We start from the raw sequence: 11329 nt of genomic DNA on the forward strand, positions 1-11329 counted from the left end.
TGCGGGTATAAAAAGTTTGATAGAAGTTGATCTCAAACCCAGCATAGGTATAATATCAGAATTTAATCAATCTTTAATAACAACTAACAATCAAAATGTTGTTTTTTAACAATGAAATTTGCTGATGGCCTATGACAAGGTTAAAGATATGTTCACTAAGATGAATTAATTAATTAAAGTTTACAAAAAAAATGATCAGACATTATCAACTATTTGTCAACAATGTACTAAAACAATGGTACAGAAAACTTAATAATGTTAAGTAATACGCAAAAACCATAAAATAAAATTGGTGTATTGCAATTGTAGCATGTATTTTATGAAATCATTTTCCATAAGAATTATTGCTTAGAAATAAAAAAAAATTGTTTAATTTTCTCTGTCTTAAAGTTCCTTAGACAGTCACTTTTATTCACTTTCAACTTGTCTGAGATGGGATAAAAAAAAAAACAACTGAAACCTAGATTAAAAAAAAAATCGAATTAAAAACATTTAAATGTATTACATTAAGAGATGGCGCGTAGTCTTTATTCGTGCAATGAACACACTGTATGAAGGGTCAACAGGGGATGCATACTCCTCCATGGGACCTGATCCCACATCTGATATTTTTAAAGGTCTGTTCTGCTCACAATTTCTATTTTTCCTATGTTTTTTTTTAAAGTTAATTACTTTTCATTATCTTTATTTTTATAGTAAATCCATATTCATATAAAACTGGAAGTAACGTTTCAAAAAAATTCAATAATCACTAGCACAACATAATAAACGAAGCATCGAACATCTAATTCACAATTAAATTACTAACTATCCGCTTACATGCAGATGTCGACCTACGGATATACATGTACAAATTTTTATCTCCATTGTCTCCATGCTAAGATTTTGACCTAAGTCAAAATAGTATTACTGAAAAAAATTATACATAAGTATAAAACAAGATAAATATTCACATACAAGAGTCTAGAAAATAGGAATTCACATTTACTTTAACTGTTAAAAGTTCAAGTATTATAAGATCAAAAGTCACTCATTAAAATCTCATTAAAATTTCCATAGACATTCCTGTCTCTCAGGATACGGAAATGTTAAGTAAATTATCCTGTTTTTATTGAAATAAATATATATCACAATTTATACACAGTGGAGCTCAGACTTCGCTACCCAGTGAAAATCTTCTGGATAAGTGAATCGTGTGAATATCTGAAATATATCGGCTTTTACTAACAGTATACAGGACAATAGCATAAAAGCCATCTATTGCTGCAATACATAAAACGACGCTTATATGTATAAGTAAAAAAATTGCTGTTTTATTATTATTCTATAGACTTCAGATTTAATATACATCAGTACTATTCTTAATACTTTTTCAAATTAAATAGATATAAGAAAACTAAAAACTAAGCAGATTTTCTTTGATCGGGCAGAAGTGCGAATCAGCAAGTGAATTCAAGATCAAAAGTCCATAAAACAATCCAAATTAGGAGCAGAGCAAACACGGACCTCCAAAACAGGAGGTGGGATCAGGTGCCATGGAGAAGTGAACATCCCCTGCCAACCGGTCACACCCGCCATACCCTCCTTATCATGATCGGGAAATAACGGAAAAATCCGTCGTCAATTCAGTGTATAAATGATGGACTTGCAATTAGTATGAAAAACGTCAGTTAGCATTTTACTCAATGCTCGATAAGCAATAACAGATCGAAGTAGGATCAGGTGCCAATGAGGAGTGAGCATCCCCTGCCGACCGGTCACTCCCTCTGTTTGCTCCTTGTCATGATCGGGAAATGACCTGTCAGCAGGGGATGCTTTCACATTCATTGCACCTGATCCCAACTCTGATTTTAAGAAGTCCGTGTTTGCTCTGCTCCAGATTTGTTTTGTTTAAAAATGGAATTTTGAGTTTGAATACTGTTCATTATCTCTATATATATTTTATCATAAATATACTGTAGAATGCTATATACATCTACTTAAATCCATCCTATATATCATTCACTCCTCGTGCCCCAAAAAATCCCTGAGATTTCTGTCCTCGTGATGATATGGCTACTTGGGCTGATATGACATACGATATAGATTTTTACTATGCAAAACTATGTATTGTGGACCTACCTTATTAAAATACCATTAAGTTTCAGATAGATTTCTTAAAAAAAATTATCAATTCATTTTTACAGCCTAATAGAGTTCATCTACGAAATGTTCCGTCTATCTGACCAATACTAAAAGCTTAAAATCCGTGTGAACGGTCAACAGGGGATGCTTTTAGACACGTGGTCCTACATAGAATTTCCAGGGGAACAGGGGAAGCTAAGACATTTGATCCTACCTAGAATTTCCAGGGGACATGCAATGGGAAGCTAAGGCATTTGATCCTACCTAGAATTTCTAAGGGTGACTGTCAACAGGGTAAGCTAAGACATCTGATCCTACCTAGAATTTTCAGTGGCGACCGGTCAACAGGGTAAGCTAAGACATCTGATCCTACCTAGAATTTCCAGGGGACAATGGGAAGCTAAGGCATTTGATCCTACCTAGAATTTCTAAGGGTGACTGTCAACAAGCTAAGGCATTTGATCCTACCTAGAATTTCTAGGAGTGATTGTCAACAGGGTAAGCTAAGGCATCTGATCCTACCTAGAATTTCTAGGAGTGACTGTCAACAGGGAAGCTAAGGCATCTGATCCTACCTAGAATTTCCAGGGGTGACCTCTCAACAGGGGAAGCTAAGACATCTGATCCTACCTAAATTTCGTAAAGATCTACTACCATAAAAAATGAAAAAAAAATCAAAAATCTAATTGGCGTTTTTTTTGTATTTTCTCATTACTCTTAGTAATTGCTCAAACGTGGATCTGTTTACCTAAATATAATTTTGTGAACCAGGAAACAAGATAACTAAGTTTTAATTCATAAAACACTGACAATAACATAAAAAATAACTAGCCGAAATAACTGCAGGATAAGATTTATTTTGAAATATCCAACAGATAACTCCATTGCAGCAAGTGTTAAAAGTTGGGTTGTATGCTTTAGTTCCACAGCAACTTGTTCGCGAGCCTCCTTTGCTATTTATAACTCCGTTGCAGCAGATATCGAATGAAGGATTGATTGTTTTATTTCCACAGCAACTTGTGCGCGAGCCGCCTTTGCTATTTATAACTCCGTTGCAGCAAATATCAAATGTAGGATTGATTGCTTTAGTTTCACAGCAACTTGTGCGCGAGCCTCCTTTGCTATTTATAACTCCGTTGCAACAATTGTCAAATGTAGGATTGATTGCTTTAGTTCCACAGCAACTTGTCCTTGAACCCCCTTCACTATTTATAATTCCTTTGCAGCAAATATCAAACGTAGGATTGATTGCTTTTGTTCCATAGCAACTTGTGCGCGAACCACTTTTGCTATTTATAACTCCGTTACAACAAATATCAAAAGTAGGATTGTATGACCGAGTTCCACAAACAGCTGTTGAAAAAAAAATATTCATTAGAAATAAGTGTAGATTAAGAACAGTATTTTTGCCCAAAAGTCAATTATTAAATAGTACAAATTTTAGAGCAGAGCTAACTAGGACCTCCTGAACATCAGAGATTGGATTAGTTTCAAAGGAGGAGTGAGCATCCTTTGCCAACCGGTCACACTCTCCGTGTGCTTCTTGTCGTCATCGGGAAATAACGGAAAAGTCCGTCAACAATTCGGTGTGTAAATAATAGCATGATGTTAGTATGAAAAACGTCAGTCAGTAAATAACTAATAGACTTCATCATAGACTTTATAAGCTGACAAGGTTAATTTTATCAACCAAAACCTTAGTAATAACTTTTTGTAAGATTATTCTAGTAATTATGAATACATGACTACGAAAGCGTTGTATGAATTATTGGTTGATTGTATATTGTTTAACGTCTCCCTCGATGACTTTTTACTTATATGGAGAGGTCAACACTCGTATGAAAGAAGTACTAATTTTGATTGTCTAAGAAACAATACCAATCTAAAAATAAAACGGAGATTTAAAACAAACGAACGAAATTTAAAAAAAATGAATGATAGTACTTTAGGTTTAGTGCGATGAAAATTAAAGCATATGTATCTAGGACATATGGGACCGTTTTTAATTTTTACATGTAACTAAGATACCTCTGATTGGATTCATGTATACTAAGTACATGCTTTAATACATTACTGTTATGAAGTCCTTTGTTAGATTTTCAAATTTTAGATAATTCATGAATTTTAAATTTCATCTTCCTTTTTCAATATTTCAATTGATATTTTACTTTTAAAGGAATGCAATCTATAGTAATCACATGTAGTCTTCCTCCTGAAAAAGTTAATTTACCAATTTTGTTGATAACTTACCTATTTGCTTGACATTAATAAAAATTCCACGAGTCATTTAAATACAGCAAAAAGAAATATACTGAAACGCAACACACTATTTTAGGGGGAAATAATTATGTAAAGTAAATAATTTTGTATCTATAAATCATGGATATCTTCAGTTTGGTAAATATCGGTAATTTAACGGTTGAACGATTTTCATACCATAACCGGAAGTCAAGTTTGAGTCTGCTTTACAGAAATAAAAAAATTGCATGTTTAACAAAATGTTCGGCAATATTATGGAGTTTTAAGGGTTTGTACTGTTCATCTTAAGTAATGCAGCAATATTTCAAAAAATAAAATCTCATTTCGTTTCCCGTAACGATGCTAAGGCTACTTGCAAAAGGCTTAAGTACGCCTTTTAATGGCTCTAGCTGGAAAATCTCAAAGTTAAGGTGATGGAGAATTGATGCAAAGATACATTACATTACGCCTCAATGGGATCTATTATATCATATGCATGAATGATACTCCTTGGATCGGAAGTCCAAGGTTTACTACAATGTGCTAAGTTAGAGAAAATTCCACCCAATCATCTGAAAAACATGCATTTAAAATGGCAAAGAATAATTCCTTTATTCAGGTCTCGATATTGATTAACCTACTGTATCGTAGAAATTAAGCTGTAATTGTTGTTAAGGGCAGTCTTGTATTTGAATGGCTGGGAGGGGGTGTTTTAACAGTCATATGTTACTTAGTAAAGTTAAAAAATAAACGTTTAACATTTTTATCAAATCTCATGTTCTGAAAAGTGAGTTTAGCCTTACTGTATTCTTTTTTGAAAATCATCAGATAAAAAAGTTCAAACATTTGTAGATTACTGCTTGTTGTATTTCTTATGCGTTTCAGTATAGTTTACTTTCCCAAACTTAACCAAATTTTGTAAACCTAATTTCCTATACATAACCAAAGTTTGTGATTTTCCTCACTTCCTTCTCTTTTTTCCCATGTTAAACACCATGTGTTAGACAAAATAACGACTGGCGAAAAAAAAATTATTTCGTAGCGTAAGAAGCATATAAATTGTGACTTAAGAAATATCTAAGATATAATTTTAAATTCCTATTTTGAGCTTTGATTATTAACTTTCTTTTATCTCCCAAATATGAAACAGATGTAACATCCAAGATATTGTATAATATTTTCTATAACAAATCTTTATTCCCTATGAAACTGTATATTTCTCAATTCTTCAGAACATAAAGGGTGTAGATTTGTTTAGTATTAAAAAATGTGAATAGATAAAGAAATAAAAAATAGCCGATAAAAGTTGTGAGGAAAAAGAAAACCTACAAACCTCGTCCAAATGCAGAATTTGCAACCTGAATGAAAAGAAGTGAAACGAATGCCAAATACAAAATCATTGCAAGGTATTCTATATCCTCTGCAATAAAGGCTACAATAAAAATAAAATATCAAATTTTGATTCATCTTTTTAAAAAAATCTGGAAATAAGTGTGGTTATCAATGGGCAATTAAACAAGATAATAATCAAATTATAAACTGAAGTTTCAATGTTAAAATTCTTACAAATGATGTTTCTGTTTTTATAAAAATAACGTGCGCAAAAATCGACTTTACCTTAAACTATTTCCTTTCTCTCCGATACAATTTAACCGAATCAGTTATATACATAAACTATATAAAAATTAATTCCAGCGCAAACCAGATTAAATAAATGACTGATTGACAATGGGCAAAAAAATGTTTTTGCTAGAAAATACGAACCACTGTAATATACAGTATTTCTTATTCTTGAGTAGGTTGACGAAGACCTGCCTAGTTCTTACTGACCAACATTATAGAATAATGAGAGCTTGATGATGAAATTAATCACAATAAAAAAATCATTTAAAGCCGAAATTTTGAATTGCGAATGAAAATTAATTATGATGACAATAATGCCATATCTTGTTTTCAACTCTAGTAATGACATAACATATTTTATAAGTGTAACAGCCGATAATGAGTTGTTTATCACAAATATGAAATTAATTGCGCAATTTGATCGAGAAAATGAAAATACGATTTATCAACAATATTTTGTTTGAGTGATTCATTCAGTCTAATAGGTCCTATTGTTTAATTTAAAATTAGTTGATATAAAACCTTAAGTCTTTTATATGAAATATGGAGATAAAAACAGTATTCAAGATCAAAATTCCAAAAATTAATACAAAATAGGAGCAGAAGAAACACAGACCTCCAATATATTAGAGGTGGGATCAGGTGCCATAGAGGAGTGAGCATCCTTTGTCGCCCGGTCACACCCGCCGTGTGTTCCTTGTCACAATCGGAAAATAACGGGAAAAATCCGTCGTCAATTCCATGGATAAATAATGGACTTACAATTTGTATGAAAAACGTCAGTCAGCATTTGACTCGATGATAATTTGTATTTGCTGACAAGGTCAATGTATCGAAAAGAGAACTTACGAAATGATGACTTGAAACGAGACTGCTGATTTTCTTGTTTCATCAACTTGTTATCCGAGGAAGTCAAAGCAATAATTACAGAAAGTCAGGAATGTTGTTGCAGATGAAGTACATAAAGAACGTACATACATGTAATACTGAATTGTGAATTAATGGGTTCATGGTTAAAAGAACAAAAGTATACATCAAATAACAAATTAAGTAGTTTCCTGTACCTATTTATTGCACGGTACATGTAGTTGTTACTCAAAAAAAGAAATGATTTGGTATTTGTTATTCGTTTTTTACCTATGCCTCCAAGTATTAGAAACCTTCTTTGTACGGAGTATGTATTTTGTATCAATTTTATGACATACATGTAATCATTCGGATACTGTAGGACAGAGTCGGTCCTGTCTATATAAAACATGTTTTAATTCATCTAATATTGAACATAAATCATAACGATACTAAAATCAGTCAAGGCAAAGTAAGAACCAGCTTCTAGCATGAAATGTTACAGCAAGTTAAGAAAAAACAAAACTGCAGTACTTAGTACTTTAGTTTTTTGAAAGTATTGCAACATGTAAGGATATTTTTAAATGTAAAATTAATGCTTTACTGTTTTTTTTTTAATGTCACTGAACATCGTAATACTAGAAATAGTGTGCTGTTGATCTACAGTGGCATACTTCTAATTAGACTACTGTAGTATATGTCCATAAAGTATTTACTTGATTGAAGTCAAGGGTATCATATGCCCAAAGAATTGCTAGATCACGATATAGTGATATATAAAGGTCATCCGATGGGTGACTACAGCAGCAGCTGCATCTATCCTAGGTTTTAATTTGACAAATTAAATAAGTTTTATACTATACGCAAATTACAAATAAAAAGCTGTTATTCTCGTCTGCTTCTATATCAGGTGCTGCCATACACACGATCAAAAATGGGGTACTTGGAGGGGGGATACATTGTCTGAAAATAAATTAATGATGTGAAATCTGCACTTTGGTATTGATCAACAGTTTATGATGAAATAAAATTTATGATAAAATATTTTGAAAATGTGGCCCCCAGAGTCAGTGGTTCCTGGGGGTGGGGTGCACAAATGGTTATAAAGTGAAAGTGCAATTTCTCTTTGTTACTCTGACGTACCTCTTGGTTTTAAGTAACTAGAGTAAGCATGCTAAGTGTATAGTTATGATAAACAGCGATGCCTCTTTCAAAATTGAATTTCATGACCTCTGTTTAAAAACACGAACCATATTCAATTATTGGAAAGTTGTAACATGACACTCATATGACCTATAAGGCCCGTGGGCATCTTGTTTAAAATTACAATACGAAAAACTTTGATATATTCAATTTTATTTAAATTGCTTCCCAAGTGTTGCTTTTTATGCCTTTAGTGATCTGCAATCTTTGAAACGGAGCACATGACGGGTGTGACTGGTCGGCAGGTGATACTCTCACTCCTCCATGGCACCTGATCTCACCTGATGTTTTAGAGGTTTGCTCCGCTTCGATTTTGAATTGTTTTATGGACTTTGATATTGAATACTGTACGTTATCTCCATATCCTTTTTGATAGGTCAAACAGAAAAGTCGGTTTATTATTAGGTAATGGTCTAAGTATGAAAAATGAACATTTTATATTTAAATCAATTTAAACGAATGCATTTTTGTATAATATTTTTTTTTTACAGATGTTCAATACTTTGAACATGCAATTATGACATAACTAAAATGTATGAGGATTCGATTATGGTGTAGATTGAAACCAGATGACCGCTGTTAAAAAGGACTACAATATTGTTTGTGATTTATTGAAAATAAGGTAAAACAATTAAAAAAATTTGTCATCGGATTTTTTTCCCGATGAGAAAAAGCGTGCCACTATCCAGAACAAAATTGTTTTGTTATTCTGGAAAACATCAAAAAAAAAAAAAAAAAAAAACCAAGAGGGAAACACCTTTTTAATAGTTAACAAGCGTCATGAAACATCGGACTTGTTTTACTAATATTTTTTTAATCATTGTATATAAAAAAAACACAGAATATCCGACTTCAAATTACAGTTAATACCCCCTCAATAGAATTGCACTCATTGTGTTATATTGAAAAAATAATAAAAATGACATAACTCTATGTAAATCTCCCTCTGCCTCTGGGCGTCTAGTAGATAAAGTACAAATTGGTACGTAACATTACTCCATGAGATCATGTATTAGTTTCGTGAATTAACTTCGAAAGTTAGAATTCTCGGTAAGATTTATCACCACGCATTTGAACACAACAAGTGTTTTCTTCTTTGCACGTATAAGATTTTGGACCCATTCTGTTTCATATAAATACAAAAAAGGTTGCTTATAACGCAGCTCAATTGGTATCCAGGAGAATTCCAATACTGTGGAATCATCATTGTTCGTGGGGGACCAATGTTCGTGGCTTTCGTGGGTAACCCTGACCCATGAATTTACATCCCCACCAACGTATATACAAACATTTGTATTTATTATTTGTTAAAAGTTACGATTACACAGACTATTTTATATCGTAAAATAACGGTTACCCTTGTGTCCGTGTGAGCGCGCGTAAAGATCGAAGACAATCTGTATGTGGTTATTGACACACAACCTAAAAAAAAAAAAACCAAAAAAAAAAAAACAAAACAAACAAAAGAAAAAATATTAAGTATCAAAGACATCGATAACTATATACAATAAGTAATAAAATGATAAATGCTAATTAGCCAATTAGCATGAACTGGTTTCAGGAGAGACGTTTTTAAGTCAATTTTGGCATTGTCGTCGTTCTCATTAAGAGATTAAGACATGTTCCGCGTAACACCGGTGTTCTTTATAATCACATCATGACTGTAATTTTTCGTTTACAGCCGCCGGTACATTTTTATGTTCACAAGAGAGATAACTTAAATAAGCAACATTGACAGAGTTATCCTTCTTTGTTTTAACTTTGGAGAAAAAAAAAAACGAAATAGAATGTGTTACCAACGAAATCACGTCCCCACGAACATGTAAAAGTTTGGCTTACCCACTAACATTGACCCCCACGAATAAAAATGATTCCACAGTATATTGTTGGAATAGCTGGTCTCCAAACACCACACTGATATTTTCAATCAAAAACTCAAGCATTCTTTTGACATCAACTTCACACTACTTGTGTCTTCAATCAGAATGTTTTTATGACCAATGACAAGGTAAATGAATTTACGAGTTCCATTTTTATTCAAAAAGCAGCCGTCAATGATATCAAAAAGCCCGGACTTTGATTTATAGTGGGGAATAGAGGCTACACGGCGTGTGTGACCGGTCGGCAGGGGATCTTTGCTCTGCTCCTATACGTTCCCCAAACGAAGTTGGGGAACATATTGTTTTTACTCTGTTTGTTATTATTATGTTCCCCAAACGAAGTTGGGGAACATATTGTTTTTACTCTGTTTCTTATTATGTTCCCCAAACGAAGTTGGGGAACATATTGTTTTTACTCTGTTTCTTATTAGGGTCTTCCGCTTCCTTCGGAAGACCCTACTGTTATTCTATTGTTTCTTATTATTCTTTTTTTTTTTCCCGCTCGACTTTTGACAGGCGATTTCTCAAAGACCTTTGGACTGATCGTTATGAAACTTTCAGGATAGATAGCTTATAGTTAAACCTATTTAAACCTGTTTTCAGTTTTTTTATGCATGCCTTTATTTGTGAGTTATTGCCCTTTAATTGAAAATTTTTGATGTCTCGTTTCCACTGAAAATCTCAAAAATGACATAAGATATTTACACGAAAGTTGGAGAACTTGTAGCCAATACATTGTAGATGTGCACAACGATAAAATTATATAGCTGATTTCTTAAAGTTTGGAAGCTATAAAACGGCAAATTTTAGTAATTTTTTTTCTTTGAATTTTTGCTACTTTTTGTGTAATAACTTTTAAACCGAGAATAATTTGGTAAGAAATATATAACAAAAGTTGTGGGTAATTACGAGAGCTTTCATATTTGATTAACGAAAAGGGGCTGGCCCCTATAATTATGGGTTAATAGCTCATACACGCTTTTTTCTGATAGCTAAAAATATTGGTATATTACGAAAAAGTTTGACTGAAATAATTTCGAACTTATAAAATCTTGTCATTTGATATAAAAAGAAATAAACTTCCAGCTATATTTAATTTGTTTTTTTTATAAAACAAGTACATGTATGTGAGAAACCTTTCAGGAACACGTTGTCTACTATAGCCAGCCAAGCCTTTACTGCATACATTTGCACATTTTTAGTTGATGCATCTAAAAGATATAGTTTTGATTCGGTGTTTCTTTGTTTTCTTTTTATTCAAATAATTTTAAAATGTGATGAACACAACAATAATTAGTACCTAGTTTAGAGGATTTTTTCGCGCTTGTTTGTAAACAACGCGCGGCATTGTGGGAAATAGGAAGGTACTAAAGACGCGAAGTACTAAGCACTGATTTGACCTGATTCAAATTTGT

The 11329-nt window shown here is 32.6% G+C and overlaps 1 long non-coding RNA gene across 1 annotated transcript; it reads right to left on the bottom strand.

Moving 5' to 3' along the window:
• Nucleotides 1–3208: 3208 nt before the first annotated feature.
• LOC134240045 (uncharacterized) lies at nucleotides 3209–5790 on the bottom strand. The gene is made up of 2 exons (XR_009986342.1): nucleotides 5696–5790; nucleotides 3209–3477 (listed from the first exon to the last, which is right to left on the bottom strand). It is a non-coding gene; the product is annotated as an uncharacterized LOC134240045 (long non-coding RNA).
• Nucleotides 5791–11329: the final 5539 nt, after the last annotated feature.

The sequence above is a fragment of the Saccostrea cucullata genome, unplaced genomic scaffold (assembly GCF_032062105.1).
Source record: "Saccostrea cucullata isolate Sc308-1 unplaced genomic scaffold, CSIRO_AGI_Scuc_v1 ctg17069, whole genome shotgun sequence".
In the NCBI taxonomy this organism is placed as follows: domain Eukaryota; kingdom Metazoa; phylum Mollusca; class Bivalvia; order Ostreida; family Ostreidae; genus Saccostrea; species Saccostrea cuccullata.